We start from the raw sequence: 24,299 nt of genomic DNA on the forward strand, positions 1-24,299 counted from the left end.
ATCTCTTCTCTGATTAGATTATAAGAAATACCGACTTGCATCTTGCATCTTGGTAGCACTCTTTTTTTCCCCCCTTGCTTTAATGAAGCAAATTGCCATGTTGGGAAATGTTAGAAGGCAGAGGAGTTTCAGTAATGTATTCTCCAAACTGAGAAGGTGCTTTAATCCTGAAAAACGAAGCCACTCCGTATGGTTTACTGAGTTTTATTCAAGGTAACTCACTGACTGGGGCAGTTGATCAGGGCACTATGCAGCTATTCTCCACCCCCATTCTCTCCGCCCATTTTCCACAACTTAATCCCCAGCTTTCTTGGAGTGAGGGGCGAGGTGGTGAGGTCACAGGGCAGTTATCTAAGTGGCGCCACCTGTGTGCGGGGGGCTTGCTGGTTATTTAAAGTAGCACCATCTGTGCACCAAATGAGAGCACAAGACGGAGGGCTGCAGACGGAGTCGGTGTTGGTGCTCCTGCAGGAAGGTAAGCGTTCTAATCACCAGCTCCAATGTGTGGGCGCAGGGGGTGCACCCACACCACCAAGAAATTCTTAGACACAAGTTAGGTGTCCTACAATTCAGCTCAATTCTGACACTGTCTACGTGGAGATAGCATCAGATTCCAGAGGTTTAGGGACTCAGCCCCCAGGACTGTCCCCCACTTCAGATGCCTGATGAAGTTCAGATTGCTACTTGTATTTCTGACCTACTGGCTATCAGAGATTCCCACGAACCCTTTCTTAGGTTCAATTAATTTGCTAGAGTGGCTTACGGGATTCAGGAAACAAGTTTATTCACTAGATTACTTGTTTATTATAGAAGATATTAATGGATACAGTCAACAGCCAGGTGAAGATATATATGGCGTGAGGTCCCCCAAAAAGGAGTTTTTGTTCTTGTGGAGTTTGGGGACCTGTGTGTTGGTACGTGGAACTATTCTGGTTCACCGATCTGTTAAGTCCTCTGAACCCCCTTCTTTTGTGTTTTTTACAGAGGCTTCGTTACATAGGCATTAAATCATTGCTTAAAACATTGCTTAAAACTGATTCAACCTCCAGCCCCTCTGCCCTCCCTGGAAATTGGTTGGAAGTTTCCAACCCTCCATTCATTAGTGGTTCCTTCTGGTAATCAGCCCCCGTACCCCCCCTTCTCTAGGAGATTTCCAAAGGTCATCTCATTAATATAAAGTCAGTTGTGGTTGAAAGGGGCTTGTTATGAATTAAAAAGACATCCATTTCACCTTTATGGCTCTGAAGCTTTTTAGGAACTGAGAATAAGAGACCAAATATTATTTAAAAAAAAAAAATGCTTCTGTTGCTCTTTCGGGAAATTCCAAGGGTTTGGGGAGCTGTAAGCCAGGGACTTGAAGTAAAAATATAGATGAAATATATTTTGGTCATCTCATATATTTCTTATAAATCACCATATCTCAGGAGGGCAATACTGTAGAGAGCTGAGGGCAGCCCCTGGCCAACAAGCACCTAGGAAGTTAGGCCTTCAGACCAAAAAATGAAAAGGAATTGCATCCTGCAACAGCCGTATAAGTAATCTTGGAAGCAGACCCTCAGTAGACATATTGAAAGAAAAATGGAATGAATGAAATAATTCATTATTTTCTCATAACATCCATGATTCTTTTAATAGTATTTTCTCTGGATAATTTTACCCAAAGGATATACATTCTATTGCATAATACAGTAGTGCTCACTTATGTATTAGAATGACAACTTCTGCCAAACTGCCACCCTCTCTCAACTCTGTCCCTGATGAAATACAAAAGAAATGCACAATGCCTTTCCTATGATTTTAGTAAGTGTGAAAGAGATACATTTCATAAAAGCAGTAATAAGTTATAAAATATCCTCTCACAGTTGCCTCTGATACGGGTTTTTGTATACACGTGTAGAGGAGGGACAGTAGTATTTTAAAATATATAAAATATTTCCTTATTTTGTACAACAAATTTATAATCATCTTGATTTTTTATCCTCTTAGATTAATTACCTAGAATTACTAGGAAGTAACTTTGAAATTTGTTTTCATCATTAAGATTTTACATTCTGTTTTTAAATTCTATCTCAGATCAACTGATGTTTTGTTTCATTGTTTGAGTATCTTAAGCAGAACTGTTTGCTAAGAAAAATTTTTTGGATATAGTTTTCAGGGGACATATTTGTTTTCCTACTGACTGACAATCCAAGTTATAGTTTCTCAGGGCATTTTTCTTTGTCTCAATTCCCCAGCTGCCAATCAGTGGGGAAATCAACGGAAGTAGTTGGATTACTTTATCAGTGTTCAGTAAAAATCAGATACCCTTCATTTATTGAATTTCTGTTGCATTCTGAAACTAGTATTGCATTGTTCTATTGTGAGTTGTGGAAAAACTTGAAAAAGAAATACAAAAATGAAAGTGAAATTCACTTTGGAAATAAGCTACAAAATAATTTTTTAAACCCAAATGATGAGAAATTTAGAAACAAAAACTTTGTAACTATTTATACATTTGTATTTATACAAATGTATTTATACAAATGTATTTATACGTTTGTAACTATACATTTATACATGTAACTATTTACCCATTTATACAATGGAAAACATCTTTAAGCTGTGGGCTCCATATTAGTAAATGTTTAATTGTAAGTTGCTTTATATTGTTTATTTTAAAAATAAATTGGAGTTTATTTGGATATAACTACAGTAAAAGAGAGTTTTTGCTTGCACTGGGCCTAGAAGTACTATATTCCAAATAAATTTCCCCTTATACAAAACTTAGTTACGTTATACAGCTTTTCAAAAATCGAGTTTAAAGCATTAACTCATTTTAAATTTTCATTTTTCTAAGGGAAAGACATTATTTTATTGTGAAATATTTTTTTGTTTGCTAGTATTTGACTTAAAAAAATAAAATTTAATATTCATGAATTTTAGAATCTGATTCTTAGTCTTAGGCATCTTGTTTAAATACCATGTAATGTTTGAACACCTTCAATATCTCCAAATATTCATATTTTTATTAAAGACTTCAGGGACTGGTATGCTAGGTAATCCACATTCTGAGGCAGTTCAATCATGTTTGGATAATTCTGTTGGCAAAAGATGACTTTTTATAGTCTTCTGTAGCTTCCCCCTCACCATTGATTCTTTTTTTTTTTTTTCTTTTTTTAAAGATTTTTACTTATTCATTTGACAGAAAGAGGGAGCCAGAGGGCACAAGCATTGGGAATGGTAGAGGGAGAAGGAGAAGCAGGCTCCCAATGTAGCAGGGAGCCTGATGTGGGGCTCAGTCCCAGAACCCTGGGATCATGACCTGAGCCAAAGGCAGATGCTTTAACTGACTGAGCCACGCAGGCAGCCCCCCCCCCCCCCCCCCGTATTAATTCTTATTCTGTCCTATGAACTCTTACTTGGAAATAAAGAAAGTGCCTTCCATATGCTAGTCTTCAATGTAAATGTTATATTACAAAATGTCCCCAGTTTAACTCTCCCCACTTTTTGAGCTATGCTACATAGCTTTTAGTTTTCATTTTATCCTATATTCATTTTCATTTGTATTTTTATGATATTTTAGAATTGTGTTTACTAGAACAGAATGCAGTTTTCTAAGTAAAGGAAACTTACAATAGTGTGATTATGTATGCCTTAAATCTCAATGAACTACCTGAAATTGTGTGCAAAATATTATTTTCATGAACATACTTTCTGAGGATGAAGTGCCATAATTTTCATCAGTGTCCAGAAACGTTGGAAGTCCCTCAGAGTCTGACTAATTTGTAAGACAGTAATCACTACGTTTTAGATACCCTACTAGCCAAAAAAAATAAAAAAAATAAAAAAAATAAAAAAGGACAGTTGTGAACATGTGTGCTTTCTTGGATTTTACATTAATAAGAAAACATGAATTTTTTAAAGAAAAGTAGACTGTCTAAAATTACATGTACATCCAATCCCCGTTATTGGCAGATTCTGTATTTGAATATTCACCTGCTGGCTAAAATGTATTTGTAACACCAAATCTGTACTCATGTGCTTTCACTGTATGTCATTCATGCACAGGTGCATACCAGTGAGAATTTGCATCACCCAAATGCAAGTTCCCGGCTAAATAAGGTGAACAGGTGAGGCTCTGCCTTCTTATTTCAGCTCTCATACTGTGAACAAGTATATTTTTTATGGTCTGCGTAATGCCACATTTCCACATTGGTCTTTTTTGTTGTTGGTGGTGATTTAACTTTTTCAGATGACCCCCAAGCATAGTACCAAAGTACTATCTGGTGTTCTTAATCACGAGAAGATTGTTTTGGGTCTTATGGAGAAAATATTTGTTAGATTAGCTTTATTCAGGCATGTGTTATACTGCTGTTGGTGTGATTTTAATGTTAAAGGGTCAGTAATATATCAGTATATATAATAATAGTCAATGATAATGTAAGTTGACTTTAAACAGAAACACACATAAAATGAGGTTATGTATTGATCAGTTGGTAGAAATGTGGCCAGAAGCTCATAAGAACCTGTATTTTATCTGGGAGCAATGGTTTAATATTCACTAATTTAGTGTTTCCAGCAACTTTCTAGAACATGACTACCAACTACCATGAGTAACTAGAATCAACTGTATACACACATATTATGTTAAATGAAATAATCTCAAACACTTATCACACATCATTTTATCTCTACTTCAGTGATTGCTGTTTTGGAACTAAGTATAAAACTTTGACATTATTCTATTAAATTTTAGCCCATTCTTTTTATCTACCAGAAGTTTTTTTTAGAACAGAGTTATAAGTCTTTGTGTGTATTTATCCAACTGATTGAAAGTTCTTCTAAGTGTTGTGACCATATTTTCTGGTCATGTCTAAAATTACATCATTAAGAGTGTTGTCCATTTGTCTGAAATACAAATTATTTAATTAAAAAATATTTATTGAAATTCTGTTTCAAAGTATTTTATCATTTACCTCAAAGTTAAAAAGATGAAGCCAAGAGTTTTATCAGAGAATTTGCAGTCAAGTTGAATGATTTGGGCAGGATGAAATGCAATTGTTGTTTAATGGAACAAGACGCCACATTTTGTAGTCAGAAAACTGATGTTCAAGTGCCAGTTTTATAACTTACCAAGTGCATGATTTTGGTGAAATCAGTTTGCTTGTGGGCTTTAATAACTTAATTGTATCTAACACAGCTAGAGTCAGGATTAAATGAGCTCGTATGGGGGGAACAGTTTGTAAAGTAGTAGCAAAATTTACAGTTGCTTTTAAGAAGGTAAGTTTACAAGTATATTAAAAAGCATGAGTGTTTTAAGATAAATATGGAATTTTGTTTCAATGTCAAATGCCTTTTGTCTGCTTAGATAATTATGAGTGGATAAATCTATGATGTCTTTATTGGTACAGATAACATAGGAGGTATAACTTTGGTAGAGTAAAATGATTAGCTGTATTTTGTGCACAGACAGTTCAATTTTTCTATAGAGGATAGGAAAGTAATAGAATAGTAAAGTTAAAAAGAGCCTCATTTTGAACATTATGGATGTTATATGAGCCTTTGCTAATAATTTTTTAGTCTCGAGAGAGATTATAGGTTTTTAAGTTGACATATGAAGATAAATCTAAGAACTATGTAGGGTGGACTGAAATGGGAAGATGCTGAAGGAGGAGAGAACAACTGTATATTAGTTCAAGGATGAAGTAACTTTAGACTGAATTAAGATGGTGGTAGCCTGAATGAAAATGAAGTCTAAAAAAAGAACAGACAGGATTTTTAAAAATTTCTTTATTTGATTTTCAAATTATGGAAATAATGTGTGCATATGTTAACAATTGAAATACAATATAAAATAGAGAAATGCAAAGCTCATCATTTCTCTTGCTCTTTTTTCCAGAATGCGCACACATATATACACAAAGCTCTCTCGTGTCCTGGAGCTAATTGGTTTTTATCCCCCTAGCGTGTATCTTTACACTGTGTTATCTCTACTTGAGTAGAAATATGCAAGCATGTGTGTCCATATGTTGAGAATTATTTGCTTTTTTCCAAATGAGAATCCTACTATATGCACTGGCGCTTTAGATGATTTTTTCAAAACTTGGTGATTGATTTGATGATTGATGATGGTTTAAGAGAGGAGAAGAAATCAGGGATAAAATAAATTTCCAGCACAGATAACTAAACAATAGATCCTTATAAGGAATAGGAAAAATGGGAGAAAGAAGTACTTTTTGTTAGAAAAAGGTAAATAAAGTATCATTTTAATATTTTATACTGAAATAGATTATTCAGTTAATCCAATGGATAAATTAAGAATAGTGGCTCCATATTTGTGTCTTCATAAAAAATAGTCCAAAAAGGTTCTAGTCCCTCTCCTTTCCCATCAGCCTTCTTCATTTATTTCATTTATTCAACATTTACTTAGCATTTGGTATGTGAAAGAGAAGTTCTTTGTTTTCTTTGCCTTAATAGGACTTGCATTGTCTGGGTGAGATACAGAATATGTACAAATAAGCAACAGGCAAACAGAAAATGGATAGAAAAATGATTTTTAAAGATGATAACTGATATCAACATTATTAAACAGAGAGCTATAAAACAGAGAATGGAAGCAGATAGGAGAGGTGACATTTGTGTTCAAATCTAAGTGATTTAATGAGAGCCAGTCTTATACAGGCTTCTGAATTGCTTTTTCTTTTATACTCACACAGACACACACACACACATTTGTATGTTGTATGTTGTATATGTAATTCTAATATGTGTATGTGTGTATATGTGTCTATATATACATATATACACATCTGTACGTACACACACACACACACACACACACACACACACACACACACACCCCTGAGCTGCTATAAACAAATTATCACAAACTTGGTGATTTAGAAAAACAGGAAGTTATTTTCTCATAGTTCTGGAGACCAAACTGCGGTAGGGCCATCTCCTGTCTCACTGGGGGGTTCTGTGTGGGAGAATCCATTTCTTGCCTCTCGGCGTTGGATGGTTCCAGGTGTTACTTGATTTGTAACTGTATCACTGCTATCTCTGCCTCTGTAGCTACATTACATTCTACTCTTATCTATCAAATCTCCCTCTGCATCATGCTTATAAGAACATCTGTCACTGGATTTAGGACATATCTGGATAATCATTTCCTTCCAGAATCCTTGATGAATCACATATTTTGCCATATAAGGTAATAATCACTCTTAATCATGTAAGATAATATTCACAGGTTCTGTGAATTAGGATGTGGATATATATTTTTGGTGGCCATCCTACATCCCACTACACTACAGTTTATATACTGTTTAATATACCATTGTTGCCTATACAGTCCAGTTTTCCAATCATTTGTGAGAAATTTTTCCTTTTTTTTCTGATTCTATACTGATGATCACAAAATAGGTGCTTATTAAATAGGCATTTAATTAGTCAGACTTTCTGTTAAAAAATCAATGGCATGTTTGAGGAAATGTGAGAGTGACAAGGGGAAAGAAGAATATAATATGGAAGTAGTAGGAGAGCCAGCGTTGAGCTGAAGTTTACCCTGAAAAATCTGTCATTCACATGGGAGCCTGATAGCAGTGAACGTTATCATTTTTATTTGTGAAAACATCATGTATTTATTTCTTCTCGGATATTTTATCTTACAGGTATTTCTGTCTCCTGTAGTTCATAAACTATTTTATAGTTTCTTCCTCTGAATTTATATTAAAATGGCAAAATAAAGGGTTAACAGGATAAACTCCTAGGGGGCATCAAGGACATCAGTCTGTATTATGAGCCTTCATTCTCCATAATTTAAAAAAATGGTTTAATAAAACTCAGCAGCTACATAACAGATGTTTCATATGTTCTATGAATAAATAAATGGGTGAATTAGTGAATTAAAGTTGTTAGATGCTAATTCATGGCCAGTATAATAAGAGGGAAAGAAGATCCCAACATAGAGGAGGGCAAGTCATCTTAGCCTAATAATTTTGGTTTTTTTTCCAAGCAAATTTAATAAGAATTATATTCAGTAAAAAAAAAAAAAAGTGATTGAGAACATTTTTATCCTAGGCTATGTTGCCTGTTAAGCAATGAACTACATAATGATTATGGCTATGACTTAAGACATTTTAACTCATTTGAAATCAAACTTTTTTTGGTCAAAATTACATGATAGCTATCTTTAATTCAAATTTCTGTTGGATATTGACAAGGTGTTTATTCCAAAGCTGCCTTTTTTATTTAAAATGGAAAAGAAAGACTGATTTTTGTTATGTTTGTAATTATACAATCATTCAGCTACTGATCGGGGGCTTATGTGAAGTTAATAATAAAATGCTAATTTCTGAGAATATATGAAAATGATGGGGAGTAACTAAGAAAGGTAAGGGAACTTAAGAAATTGTGACTTTCAGTTTATTTCCAAGAATCTCTAGTCCATAGGGTGGTAAACCCTCTACTTACTAAAAATATTTAGATGCAGTTTTAGCTGGAATTGAGGTGTCAAGATTAATTGAAGTATTTGTTGAAGTTATAATGAATGTTGTTTATAAGACTGAGGATTGCTACAGGCTTATATGGAATTCTTTTGGCTACTAGGCATTATTACATTTCAGTGGTGTTATTTAAAAAAAAGGAGGAGGGAGAGCAACTTATACATTTTTAACATTTTCATCAGAATTGTACTAAACTCTATAACACATATGTCACAGAATCATGAAGAAGGGAACTAACATTTCTGATGGGATATGAATCATATCACACAATATCTTTATTTCAAATACTCATAATTAGGATAACAGTAGAAGGAAATAGATATGACAGATACTTCTAAAAGCTCTGCTTTAAAATTTATGAATCTCATTTGGATGCAGATATCTAGTCAATCATGCATCTCTGGGATTTCTTAGCTCTTGCTAACAGAGAGGTAAGACAATTATAATTATGTGTCACATTCCATACATTCATTGCAATACAAAAGTTACATATGCCATAACGAAAGTTAATAATTCCAAATATTGTCCAAGGCATAAAAATGTTTAAGACTAAGATATAGTGCTTTATTAATACATGCCTCATTTTCTCCACGAGAGCATATACTCACTACGCACTAATTGGTTATCAAAACAGACACAGTAACAAGACTGAGAAAGAAACAAACAAGAAAAATTGTTGACAGTTATGTCCATACAAAAACCAGCATGAAAATATTTATAGCAGCATCATTAATAGCCCAAAGATGGAAACAACCCGAATGTCCATCAGTTGATGAATGGATAAAAATGTCATATATATCCATACAATAGAATATTTTTCAACTACAAAAAGGAATGAAGTACTGATACATGGTACAACATGGATGAGCCTTGAAAAGACATTGTTTTAAGTGAAAGAAACCAGTCACAAACTATCACATATTATCCCACTCAAATGAAATATCCAGAATAAGAAATCTATAGAGACAGAAAATTAACTTAGTGGTTGCTTATGGCTGGGGAGATGGGATGGGAAAATAGTGGATGATAGCTTAAGACCACAGGGTTTCTTTTTGAGGTGATGAGAACATTCTCAAATTGACTGTTGTTATGGTTGCACATTTCTGTGAAATACTAATAACCATTAATTGTATGCTTTCAATTGGTGAATTGTATGGAATATGAATTCTATCTAAATCTGCTAAAAGAAAAGTAGTATGGACAGTACCCCTATGTCCCACACTGAGTTTCCCTTTTATTAACATCTTATATATATACGGTACATTTGTCAAAAATAATGAACATATATTGATGTATTATTATTACTAGTGTCCATGTTTATTCCAATTTTCCTAATTTTTTTTTTAAAAAAAGAACTTGTTTTTCCCTTCTAGGATCCCATCCATGATTCCACATTACAATAGTCTTATCTCCTTTGATTCTTATTGGTTTTGCCAGTTTTTTAGACTTTTCTTATTTTGATGGCCTTGAACTCTGGTCAGATATTTTATAGGTTGTCACTCGTTGGAAATTGTTTGATGCTTTTCTCACTGAGGTAATGTGTTTTTGGAGGAAGATCATAAAAGTAAAACGCCATTCTCATTACATTAGTCAAGAGTACATATTATCAATATGACTTATCACTGTTGATGTTAATCACCTGGCTTGAGGTAATGTTTGTCAGTTTTCTCCATAAAGTTACTATTTTTACCCCCTTCTTTTTTTACTTTTGAAAGGAAATCACTGTGCATACCCTACACTAAACAAATAGAAGCTATGAGCCACCTGTTAAGGGTGAAGTATCTACATACGTTATTTGGGATTATTTTGCATGAGAGATTTATTTAATCACTTATTTATTCAATCCTATTTATATTAGAATGGACTTGGGGATATTTGTTTTATACCTTAATGATTCCATACTACTGTCTTTATTTTGTTGCTGAATTATTGCTATTTTTCAGTGGGAGCTCTTTTAGAATATTCCAGTGTTCTTTTACACATCCCCATCATTGGGGTTTTCTTTATATAATTTTTCTTCCCCAAACTTTTAGCCTTTCTGGCAGTGCAAGATACTCTGTGCCATTTTGTGTATTTCCTGCCCCAGTCCTAGAATCAGTCATTTCTTCAGTTATCCTTGGTTTATTTTATTGGAAAATCGTATTAGAAACCAAGATCTGGCTACTTAGGTATGCTTGCTGCTCTGGACTGTTTTTGCACCTAGGTTCTTTTAGCCAACAGGAGATACATGCGTGTAGCACATATTTATAAATTGTTCTATGTATAACCATCTGTGTATTAAATGAAACCTGACTTAATACTGATATATCCAACTCTAATCCATTACCACACAGATCATTCTATTTTCTTCCTCTTGTTTACCTGAAACTGCGCATTCTAACCATGAGGCATCTGGATTTAACACTCTCTGTCTTCCATTTTCTTAATGAAAATATGTGTTCAATTACAGTATACCTGTAAAATGGTTTCAGAATTATTTTTTTCCAGTTGTATTGAGATATAATTGACATATAACATTGTGTAAGTTTAATTGACATATAACATCATGTAAGTTTAAGTTATACATGATTTTTATATGTATATATTGCAAAAAGATTATGAAAATAAGATTAGTTAACACATTCACTATCTCACATTTTTTTTTTCCTGTGTAGTGAGAACTTTAAAAAATTGCTCTCTTATCAACTTTCAAATATATGCCCTGCCATACCACTGTGGAAAAACTACTCTATCAGCTAGAGTATAGTACTTCTGTGCAGCTTCTTTTGCCTTTAGTCTTACAGAATCTATTTTCAAAGTAACTTAGGACAGCCTATTATTCCCCACTCCTTTTAGTGAGCTTGTTTTATACATTTGTGATACATTTATATTCTTTATCACATTCTGTATTCTACCTAGGGAATCCCTGATCTCCTAAATGCTTTATTTTTATTTTTTTAAAAGATTTATTTATTTTAGAGAAAGAGGGAGAGAGTAAGCATGAGCAGGGGGGAGGGGCAGAGGGAGAAGGAGAGAGAGAGAATCCTAAGCAGGCTCTCCGCTGAGTGTGGAGCCAGTGATCCAGATCTCACAATCCCAAGATCATAACCTGAGCCAAAATCAAAAGTTGGTCACTCAATCAACCAAACCACCCAGGTACCCCTAAAGTTCCTAATATATATATTTATATATATAAATCTGTTTGTAATTATATGTAAGATATATATCACATATACATAAAATATGTATATATATGTGTTTGTGTGTGTGTGTGTGTATGTATCTTTATTTACTTTTGTGTTCTAAAATTTCATGACTTTTGACCAATGCTTAATTTGGTATCCTACAGAATAGATTAACTGCCCTAAAATAGTTTTTATGTTTCACTTTTGCGCTCCCCAGCCCCGTGGCAATCACTGCTGTTTATTGTCTCTGTAGTTTTGCCTTTCTCAGAATGAAATATAATTGGAATCATACATTATATTGCTTTATGAGACTAGCTTCTTTCATTTATAAATAAGAAATTAAGATTTATCCATGTATTTTCATGGCTTGATAGCTCATTTTATCACTGGATAATATTCCATTGTATACATAAGCTACAGTTTGTTTATTTCCCTATGGAAGAACATATTCATTGCTTTCATTTTTTGGTGATTATGAATAAAGCTGCTATGCACATCCATGTGCAGATTCTGTGTGTGTGTGTCTGGGCGTAAGTTTTCAAGTCAGTGTGTGAATTCCTAGCAGTGCAAGAATTTACATAGATGTAAGTAGATGTTTAATTTTGTAAGAAACTGCCAAACTGACATCCAGAGTAGCTGTATCAATTTTTATTCCCACCAGCAACTAATGAGAGCTCCTGTTGCACCATATCATTAGTACATTTATCATAGTACATTTGTTTCTTGTTTAAATTGTAGCCATTATAAAGTATGTATTGGAAAAAGAAATTGTTTTAATTTGCAATTCCCTAAGGACAAATTATGTTAAACATCTTTGCATACGCTTATTTGCCCTCTGTGTTTTTTTTAGTGTGTTATCTATTTAGATATTTGCCCATTTTAATTGGATTTTTTTCTAAATATTTAAGATTTTTTGTGGTATATTTTATTTTTATTTTTTAATTTAAATTCATTTAGCCCACATATAGTACATTATTAGTTTCAGAGGTAGTGTTCAATAATTCATCAGTTGTATATAATAACACCCAGTGCTCATCACATCACGAGTCTTCCTTAATGCCCATCAGCCAATTACCCCATCCTCCCACCCACCTCCCGTTCAGCAACCATCAGTTTGTTTTTTATAGTTAAGAGTCTCTCATGGTTTTTCTCCCTCTCTGATGACTTCCCATTCAGTTTTCCCTAACTTCACCTATGATCCTCTGTGCTGTGTCTTATATTCCACATATGAGTGAAACCTTATGGTAATTGTCTTTCTCTGATTGACTTATTTTGATCAGCATAATACCCTCCAGGTCCAACCACATCTTTGTAAATGGTAAGTATTCATCCTTTCTGATGGTTGAATAATACTCCATTGTATATTTATACTGTATCTTCTTTATCCATTCATCTGTTGAAGGACATCTTGACTCTTTCGCACACAATAGTTTGGCTATTGTGGATATTGCTGCTATGAACATAGGGGTGCAGGTGCCCTTTTGGATCACTACATTTGTATCTTTGGGGTAAATACCTAGGATTGCAACTGCTGGGTCATAGAGTACTTCTATTTTTAACTTTTTGAGGAACCTCCATACTGTTTTCCAGAGGGCTGCACCCGTTTGCATTCCCACTAACAGTGTAAGAGCATTCCTCTTTCCCTGCATCCTCACCAACATTTGTTGTTTCCCAACTTGTTAATTTTAGCCATTCTGACTGGTGTGAGGTGGTATCTCACTGTGGTTTTGATTTGGATTTCCCTAATGCCAAGTGATGTGGAACATTTTTTCATGTGTCTATGGGCCATTTTGATGTCTTCTTTGGAGAAATGTCTGTTCATGTCTACTGCCCATTTCTTGATTGGATATTTGTTTTTTTTTTGGGTGTTGAGTTCCATAAGTTCTTTATAGATCTTGGATACTAGCCCTTTAATTGATACGTCATTTTCTAATATCTTCTCCCATTCCGTAGGTTGCCTTTTAGTTTTGTTGACTGTTTCCTTTGTTGTGCAAAAGGTTTTTTATCTTGATGAAATCCCAGTAGTTCATTTGCTTTTGTTTCTCTTGCCTCTGGAGATGTGTCTAGTAAGAAGTTCATACAGCTGAGATCAAAGAGGTTGCTGCCTGTGTTCTCTAGGATTTTGATGGATTCCTGTCTCACATTTAGATCTTTCATCCATTTTGAGTTCATTTTTGTGTATGGTGTAAGAAAGTGGTCCGGGTTTCATTCTTCTGCATGTGGCTGTCCGGTTTTCCTAACACCATTTGTAAAAGAGACTGTCTTCCATTGGATATTGTTTCCTGCTTTGTCAAAGATTGGTTGACCATAGAGTTGAGGGTCCATATCTGGGTTCTCTATTCAGTTCCTTTGATCTGTGTGTCTGTTTTTGAGCCAGTACCATACTGTCTTGATGATTACATCTTTGTAATAGAGCTTGAAGTCTGGCATTGTGATGCCACCAGCTTTGGTTTTCTTTTTCAACATTCCTCTGGCTATTTCGGGTCTTTTCTGGTTCCATACAAATTTTAGGATTATTAGATCCAGCTCTGTGAAAAGTGTTGATGGTATTTTGATAGGGATTGCATTGAACGTGTAGATTGTTCTGTGTTGCATAGACATTTGAACAATATTTATTCTTCCAATCCATGAGGATGGAATTGTTTTCCACTTCTTTGTGTCTTCCTCAGTTTCTTTCATAGATATTCTGTAGTTTTTAGAGTACAGGTAATTTATCTCTTTGATTAGGTTTATTCCTAGGTATCTTATGGTTTTTGTTTTATTCCTAGATATCTTAAGGCAATTGTAAATGGGATTGATTCCTTAATTTCTCTTTCTTCTATCTCATTGTTAGTGTATAGAAATGCAGCTGATTTCTGTGCATTGATTTTTATATCCTGCCCTGTTGCTGAATTCTTGTGTGAGTTCCAGCAATTTTGGGGTGGAGTCTTTTGGGTTTTCCATGTAGAGTAGCATGTCATCTGTGAAGAGTGAGAGTTTGACTTCTTCTTTGCCAATTTGAATGCCTTCTATTTCTTTTTGTTGTTTGATTGCTGAAGCTCGGACTTCTAGTACTATGTTGAACAATAATGGTGAGAGTGAGCATCCCTGTCGTATTCCTGACTGTAGGGAAAGCACTCAGTTTTTCCCCATTGAGAATGATATTTGCTGTGGGGCTTTCTGTAAATGGATTTTATGATATTGCAGTATATTCCCTTTATCCCTACACTGTAGAGAGTTTTAATCAAGAAAGGATGCTGTATGTTGTCAAATGCTTTTTCTGCATCAATTGAGAGGATTATATGTCCTCTGTCCTTTCTTTTATTAATGTGATGTATCACGTTGATTGATTTTCAAATATTGAACCACCCTTGCAGCCCGGCAATAAATCCCACTTGATTGTGGTGAATAATCTTTTTAATGTACTGTACTGTTGGATTCTATTGGCTAGTATCTTGGTGAGAATTTTGGGATCCATGTTCATTAGGAATATGGTCTGTAATTGTCCTTCGTGGTGGGATCTTTGTCTGGTTTTAGGATCAAAGTAATGCTGGCCTCATAGAACAAGTTCGCAAGTTTTCCTTCCCTTTCTATTTTTTCAAACAGCTTCAGAAGAATAGGTCTTAGTTCTTCTTTAAATCTTTGGTAGAATTCCTTTGGGAAGCCATCCAGCCCTAAATTCTTGTTTGTTGGGAGATTTTTTTGATTACTCGTTCAGTTTTCTTGCTGGTTATGGGTTTGTTCAGGTTTTCTATTCCTTTTTCAGTTTTGGCAATTTATAAGTTTCCAGCAATGCATCTATTTCTTTCCAGATTGCCTAATTTATTGACATTATAGTTGCTCATAATATGTTCTTAAAGTTGTATTTCCTTGTTGGTCCTGATCTCTTTCATTCATGATTTTATTAATTTGGGTCCTTTCTCTTTTTAATAAGTCTGGCCAGGGGTTTATCAATCTTATTAATTCTTTCAGAGAACCAGCTTCTAGTTTCATTGTTCTGTTTTTTCTGGTTTCTGTTTCATTGAATTATTCTCTAATCTTTATTATTTCTTTTCTGCTTGGTTTAGGCTTTTTTTGCTGTTTTTTCTTCAGCTCCTTTAGATGTAAGTTTAACTTGTGTATTTGAGACTTTTCTAATTTTTTGAGAAAGGCTTGTATTGCTATGTACTTCCCTATTAGGATCACCTTTGCTGCATCCCCAAGGTTTTGAACAGTTGTGTTTTCATTTTCATTTGTTTCCGTGATTTTTAAAAAATTCTTTTTTAAGTTCCTGGTTGACACATTCATTCTTTAATAGGATGCTTTTTAACCTCCAAGTGTTTGAGCTCCTTCCAAATTTCCTCTTGTGATTGAGTTCAAGTTTCCAAAGCACTGTGTTCTGAAAATATGGAGGGAATAATCCCACTATTTTGATATCAGTTGAGACCTGATTTGTGACCCATTATGTGATCTATTCTGGAGAAAATTCCATGTGCACTCAAGAAGAATGTGTATTCTGTTGCTTTAGGATAGAATGCTCTGTATAAATCTGTGAAATCCGTCTGGTCCGGTGTGTTATTCAAAGCCCATGTTTCCTTGTTGATCTTCTGCTTAGATGATCTATCCACTGCTGTGAATGGGGTGTTGAAGTCCCCTATGATTATTGTATTATTATCAATGTGTTTCTTTAATTTGGTTATTAATTGGATTATATACTTGGCCGATCCCAAGTTAGGGGCATAAATATTTATAATTGTTAGATCTTCTTGTTGGATAGACCCGTTAAGTATGATATAGTGTCCCTCTTCATTCGTTACTACAGTCTTTGGTTTAAAATCTAATTTGTCTGATATGAGTTTGCTACCCCAGCTTTCTTTTGATGTCCGTTAGTATGATAAATGGTTCTCCACCCCTCACTTTCAATCTGGAAGTGTCTTTAGGTCTAACATTAGTCCATTGTAGACAGCATATGGATGGGTCTTGCTTTTTTATCCAATCTGATACCCTGTGTCTTTTGATTGGAGCATTTAGTCCAGTTACATTCAAAGTAACTATTGAAAGATATGAACTTAGTACCGTTGTATTACTTGTAAAGTCCCTGTTTCTGTAGATTGTCTCTGTTTCTTTCTGGTCTATGTTCCTTTTGGGCTCTCTTTTACTGACAGGATCCCCTTTAATATTTCTTCCAGGGCTAGTTTAATGATCAGTTCTTTTAGTTTCTGTTTGTCCTGGAAGCTCTTTATCTCTCCTTCCATTCTGAACAACAGGCTTGCTGGATAAAGAATTCTTGACTACATGTTTTTTTTCTCATTTAGTATCCTGAATATATCATGCCAGCCCTTTCTGGCCTGCCAGGTCTTTGTGGATAGGTCTGCTGCCTGTCTACTGTTTCTACCATTGTACATCAAGGACCTCTTGTCTTGAGTTGCTTTCAGGATTTTCTCTTTATCTCTGAAATTTGCAAACTTCACTATTATATGTCAGGGTTTTAGTCTGTTTTTATTGATTTTTTTGAAAGGGGGTTCTCTCTATCTCTCGGACTTGAATGCCTGTTTCCTTCCTCGGATTAGGGATGTTCTCAGCTGCGATTTCCTCAAATATACATTCTGTCTCCCTCCCCCCCTTTCTCTTTTCTCTGAGACCCCAATAATTCTAATATTGTTTCACTTTATGGTATTGCTGATTTCTTGAAGCCTCCTTTCATGGTCCATTAGTTATTTTTCTCTTTTCCTCGGCTTCCTTCCTTTCCATCATCTTGTTTTCTATGTCACTGACTCTCTCTTCTGCTTCATTTACCCTAGCTGTTAGAGTACCCATTTTAGACTGCATCTCAGTTAAAGCATTTGTAATTTCGGCCTGATTAGATTTTATTTCTGCACTAAGAGGTTCTCTAGTGTTCTTTATGCTTTTTTCAAGCCCAACTAGTAACTTTATAATCATTATCCTGAATTCCAGCCCTAACATTTTACTTACATCCATATCAATTAGATCTGTGGCAGAGAGTATTACCTCTGCTTCTTTCCTTTTTTGTGAATTCCTCCCTCTGGTCATTTTGCCCAGAGAAAAATGGATGAATGAGAGAACAAAATCAAAAGTATCAACCATGACCCAAGCAAAATACTCTAGACAAATCTGAGGAGGTCAGAAACAAGAAAGGGAAAGGGAAGGAAAACAAGGGGGAAAATACATATATATAATCTCCCAGGTGGACAAAACAGGGTGATCCACTTGGTCCTGGGTGTATTTTGGTCTGTTATCTAAATCCCAAAATTGTAAAGGAAGTAAAAAAAAAAAATTATATATATGTATATGTGTGTGTGTGTGTGTGTGTGTGTGTGTGTATAATGTAAAAGTAAAAGTTAAAAAAAGACTTAAGAACAAAGAGTTGGTAAAATAAAAAACTAGTTGAAAAGGAAAAAAAAAGAAAAAATGAAAATTTTAAACTGAGATAAAAGAATCACAAGAAAAAAACCCTTGAATTCTATATACTACTTTCCCTTAGTGCTGGAGTTTTGCAGTTTTGTGTGCTTCATAAACTTTGTATTCCCCTGATGTTCCAGATGGTCTTCTGGGGGAGGGGTCTGCTGCACTGATTCTCAGGTGTCTTTGTCTGGGGAGTTTCACTGCCCCTTTAAGGGGGCCAGGTTCAATGTAAGCTGCTTTGGTTTATTCTATGTGGCTTTTGTTCCCTGAAGGCTTTCTGGCTGCTTTAGAGGATGAAGGTAAAAATGGCCACACCCTGATCTCTAGCTTTGAGCTGAAAAATTGAACGCCCCTCTCCTCAAGGAAAAGTAGTCTTTACTTTTCTGCGTGACAAACTCTGCACTCCCACACCGCCCCTCCCGGGGGAAGGTGGAGGGTTGCTGATTTCTGCACTTTACAGGACCTCTGCTCTGAGAAGGATTGAATGATCGTTTGGAGGTTTGAGTTTATGGCAAACCCAGCTGAGAGTCCACTCCCAGGCTCCTTGCTGACCATAGCCACTTTCCTGCTCTGATGCTTGGGAACTCTTTGGCTCAGGCACCCCAGTTCTTTCTGTGACCACAGGGATCCTGAGACTACACTGTCCAACCTAGGATTCTGCCCAACTTTGCTGCCTGCCTTTCAAGCAGGGATATCTGTTACTGGAGCAGACTTCTCAAAGTTCTGACTTTGTGCTCTGGGGCTATATCACTTTACAAAGCTGGCTTTTGGAAGCTTTCTCCTCCCACCGTTTATCTTCCGATATATCCCCTGCAGTTCACTCCTCTGCACCTCCTACCCTGTAAAAAGTAGTCGCTTTTCTCTTTTCCAGCACTTCTCTTCTTACATCTCAGGTTGAACTCCTAGGTGTTCAAAATGATTTGATAGTTATCTAGCTAAATTCAAGGGACCAGATTAAACGAGGTCCCCTGCTCTTCCACCATCGTGCCTCCTAGTCCTTTTTGGTGGTTTTAGATGCAAGTCCTTTATCGGATATGTATTTTGATAATATTTTCACCCAGTCTTTATCTTTTTATTCTATTAAGAATATCTTCCATAAAGAATAAGCTTTTAATTTTAAGAAAGACTAATTTTTTCTTCCATGGACTGTACTTTTGGTATTATATTTTAAACTCATCATCAAATCCAAGATCATGTAGATTTTCACCTAAGTTATCTTCTAGAAGTTTAATAGTTTTGTGTTTTTCAATTTGGTCTATGACCCATTTTGAGTCATTTTATATGTAATATATAAGATCTAGATTAATATTTTTGCATATGGATGACCAATTGATACAGAGCCATGGATTGGAAAGATTATCCTTTATTGATTTGCCTTTGATCTTTGTCAGAGATTAGTTGACTATGTTTGTTAGGGTCTGTTTCCGGGATCTGTATTCTATTTATTAACCTATGTTATTCTTTCATCAATATTACACTCATTTGGTTAATAAAATCTTGTAGAAAGTTTGGACTGAGGTAGTATGAGTCCTGTAACTTTGTTCTTTTTCAGTACTGTGCTGACTCTATAAAGGCTATAAGTTTTACAATGAGTGATGGAAAAATCTCTACATTTTTTAATATAAAAAAATTCATTGTTTTGTAATTTCCCACAGACAGGTTTTTTACAAATTTTGTTAGATTTATACTTAAGTATTATATTTTGATGTAACTCTAAATGGTATTTTTAATTTTTTTTAAAGATTACTTATTAGAGAGAGAGCATGCAAGCATGCTGAGGGGGCAGGGGCAGAGGGAGAGGAAGAAGCAGACTTCCCCACTGAGCAGGGAACCTGACATGGGGTTCCCAGGACCCTGAGATTGTGACCTGAGCTGAAGGCAGACACTTAAATGACTGAGCAACCCATATACCCCTCTAAATGGTAATTTTATTTTTTTAATTTTTAAATTTTTTAAAAGATTTATTTATTTATTTGTCAGAGAGGGAGAGCACAAGCAGGGGGAGTGGCAGGCAGAGCAGGCAGAGGGAGAAGCAGGCTCCCCACTGAGCAAGGAGCCCGATGTGGGACTTGATCCCAGGACCCTGGGATCATGACCTGAACCTAAGACAGCTGCTTAACTGACAGACCCACCCAGGAGTCCAATAAATGGTAATTTTAAATATGAATTCCATCTATTTATTGTTCCTATATAGGAAAACATTTGACATCTGTATATTATCAATCCTGTAACCTTGTACAACTCACTTATGTGTTCTAGGAGGTTTCCTTTTTTCTTCTCTCTCTCTCTCTCTCTCTCTCTTTTCAGGGGGTCTATTATTTTTTTATAATGTAGACAGTTATTTCATCTGCAGATAAAAACAGTTTTTCTTTCTTTTTCTTTCCCTTCCTTCTTTTCTTTTCTTTTTTTCTTTCTATTCTTTACATTTTATTTCCTTTTCTTGTCTTAGTGCACTTAGGACTTCCACTATGCTACTGCATAGGAGTGGTGAGGGGAGGACATTCTTGTCTTTCAATTTTAGGAAAAATGTGATGTGTTTTGTTCCATTAAGTATAATGATAGCTGTAGGATTTTTGTAGATATTCTTTATAAAATTGAGAAAGGTCCTCCTGATTTTTAGTTTTCTGAGGCTTTTTTTTTTTTTCATAAGTGGTTATTGGGTTTTTCAAATTCTTTTCCTGCATCAGTTGATATGACCAAATGCTTCAGTCTGTTAGTCTTTAGTTTGTCGATATGGCACGTTACAGTGATGGCTATTCAAATACTGAATCAATGTTTCATATCTGGAATAGAATCCCAGAATTCTACAATACTGGAATAAATTTCACTTGGCCAAGGTTAATAATTCTTTTTATACCTTGTTGTATTCAATTTGTAAATATTTTGTTGAGGATGTTTATGAAAAATATTGGTGTCCAGTTTTCTGATGAAGTTTTTATATCATCATGTTATTAAAGTAATATATGGAATAAGTTAGGAAGTATTCCCCCTGTTTTTTATATGCTGGAAAATATTGTGAAGAATGGAGTTATTTCTTCCTTAAGTGATTGGGAGAATTTAACATGAAATCATAATGGACTGGTGCTTTCATTTTTGGAATATTATTAATTATTCAATTTATTTAATAAATGCCATGCTATTCAGGTCATCTTTTTCTTCAAATTTGGTAGTTTTGTCTCTTTTTTTGGGGGGGGTTATTTATTTTACAGAGAGAAAGAGAGTATGAGTGGAGGGGAAGAGAGAGAGGGAGAGGGAATCTAAAGCAGACTCCACACTTAGTGCAGAGCTGGACACAAGGCTCGATCTCAGGACCCTGAGATCATGATGGGAGTTGGAAGCTGAAAGGACTGCATCACCCAGGCTCCCTGGTAATTTTGCCTTTCAAATTATTGTCCCTTTTCATCTAACTTACCAAATCTATAGGTATCAAGTTGTTTGTAGCATCCTTTATTATCTTTTTAATATCTGTGAAATAAGCAACGTCTTTTACATTTCTGAAATTTATAATTGTGTCTTCTCTCTTTGTTATCCTGTCTATAAATGCATTCATTTGGAAAGAAACAACTTTTGGTTTTGTTGATATTCTCCATTGTTTTTCTATTTTCAATTTCTTGATTTCTGATAATGTTTATGATCTCTTTGCTTCTGCTGTTCAAACCTTAACATGCTGTTCTTTCTCTAGTTTCCTAGAGTGAAAGCTAGGTTATTGAATTTTATATCTTTCCTCTTTCCTGATATATGCATTATGTCCTGTAGAAGTCCCTCTCCATACTGCTTCCACTGCATCCCACACATTTTAATAAATTGTGTTTTCACTTTCATTTAGTTCATAATACTTTAACATTTTGGGGGGATTATATTTCTGGCCTTTGTATTATTTATAAATGTGCAGCTTAATTTCCAAATATCTGGGTATTTTGCAGCCATTTTTCTTAAATTTTTTATGTAAATTCCAGCTAGTTAACATGCAGTGTAATATTAGTTTCAGGTCTACAATATAGTGATTCAGTGATTCCATATATCACCCAGTACTGCTATGTTTCTTTTACTGATTTCTAATTTAAATCCAGTGTGGTCTGAGAACAAATTTTACATGATTTCTATTTTGTTAAATTTTTAAAGTATATTTCATGACCTAGAATGTGGGTCATCTTGGTGAACGTTCCATGAGAAGAATGTGTATTCTTTTGAAGTTGTATGAAGTTTTCATTGCAAATTGATCAAGTTGATTAGTAGTCTGATTCAGTTCTGATATAGCCTCATTGATTTATCAGTTATTAACATGGACTGTGGAAGCCTCTAGTTCTTTTTTTTTCTTTTTTATGTTGACAGCCATCCCATCATCCCATCATTCCATACTTACACATTTATTTAATTTATTTTTTTAATAATTTTTTACTTTGTTATGTTAGTCACCATACAGTATATCCTTATTTTTTTGATGTAATGTTCCATAATTCATTATTTGTGTATAACATCCAGTGCACCATGCAATATGTGCCCTCCTTAATACCCATCACCGGCCTGTCCCAATCCCCCACCCCCGCCCCTCTGAAGACCTCAGTTTGTTTCCCAGAGTCCAGTCTCTCATGGTTCATTTGCCCTTCTGTTTACCCCCCCTTCATTCTTCCCTTCCTTCCCCTACCAATCTTGCTATTTCTTATGTTCCATAGATGAGTGAAATCATATGATAATTGTCTTTCTCTGCTTGACTTATTTCACTTAGCATAATCTCCTCCAGTCCCATCCATGTTGCTTCAAATGTTGGGTAATCATACTTTCTGATGGCTAATATTCCATTGTATACATGGACCACATCTACTTAATCCAGTCATCTGTTGAAGGACATCTAGGCTCCTTCCACAATTTAGCTATTGTGGACAATGCTGCTATGAACATTGGGGTGCATTTGGCCCTTCTCTTCACTATGTCTGTACCTTTGGGCTAAATACCCAGTAGTGCAAATGCTGGATCATAGGGTAGCTCAATTTTTAACTTTTTAAGGGACCTCCACACTGATTTACAACGTGGCTGTACCAACTTGCATTCCCACCAACAGCATAAGAGGGATCCCTTTCTCCATATCCTCTCCAACATTTGTTGTTTCTTGCCTTGTCAATTTTTGCCATTCTAACTGGCGTAAGGTAGTATCTCAAGGTGGTTTTGATTTGAATTTCTCTGATGGCTAATGATTTTGAACATTTTTTCATGTGTCTGTTAGCCATTTGTATGTCTTCATTGGAAAAGTGTCTGTTCATATCTTCTGCCCATTTTTTTTTTTCATTATTTGTTTCTTGGGTATTGGGTTTGAGAAGTTCTTTGTAGATCTTGGATACCAGTCTTTTATCTGTAGTGTAATTTGCAAATACCTTCTCCCATTCCCTGGGCTGCCTCTTAGTTTTTTTGACTGTTTCCTTGGCTGTGCAGAAGCTTTTTATCTTGAAGAAGTACCACAAGTTCATTTTTTCTTTTGTTTCTCTTGCCTTTGGAGATGTGTCATGAAAAAAGTTGCTGTGGCCGATGTCAAAGAGGTTGCAGCCTATGTTCTCCTCTAGGAGTTTGATGGATTCCTGTCTCACATCGAGGTCTTTCATCCATTTGGAGTTTATCTTTGTGTATGGTGTGAGAGAGTGGTCAAGTTTCATTCTTTTGCATATAGCTGTCTAAATTTCCCAGCACGAAGAGACTGTCTTTTTTCCACTGGATGTTTTTTCCTGCTTTGTCAAAGATTAGTTGCCCAAAGAGCTGAGGGTCCATTTCTGGGTTCTCTATTCTGTTCCATTGGTCTATGTGTCTGTTTTTGTGCCAGTACCATGCTGTCTTTGTGATCACAGCTTTGTAGTATAGCTTGAAATCTGGCAACGTGATGCCCCCAGCTTTGTTTTTCCTTTTCAACAATTCCTTGGCGATTCGGCGCCTTTTCTGGTTCCACACAAATTTAAGGGCTGTTTGTTCCAGTTCTTTAAAAAATGTCATTGGTATTTTGGTCAGGATGGCATGGAAAGTGTAGATTGCTCTGTGTAGCATAGACATTTTAACTGTGTTTATTCTTCCAATCCATGAGCATGGAATATTTTTCCATCTTTTTGTGTCTTCTTCAGTGTCTTTCAAGAATGATCTGTAGTTTCTAGAATGTACATCCTTTACCTCTCTGGTTAAGTTAATTCCGAGATAACGTATGATTTTTGGTGCTATTGTAAATGGAATGGATTCCCTAATTTCTCTTTTTTCACTCTCGTTCGTGTTTAGAAATGCAACTGATTTCTGA

The sequence above is a fragment of the Ursus americanus genome, chromosome 10 (assembly GCF_024610735.1).
Source record: "Ursus americanus isolate L20-20 chromosome 10, mUrsAme1.1.p, whole genome shotgun sequence".
Taxonomy (NCBI): domain Eukaryota; kingdom Metazoa; phylum Chordata; class Mammalia; order Carnivora; family Ursidae; genus Ursus; species Ursus americanus.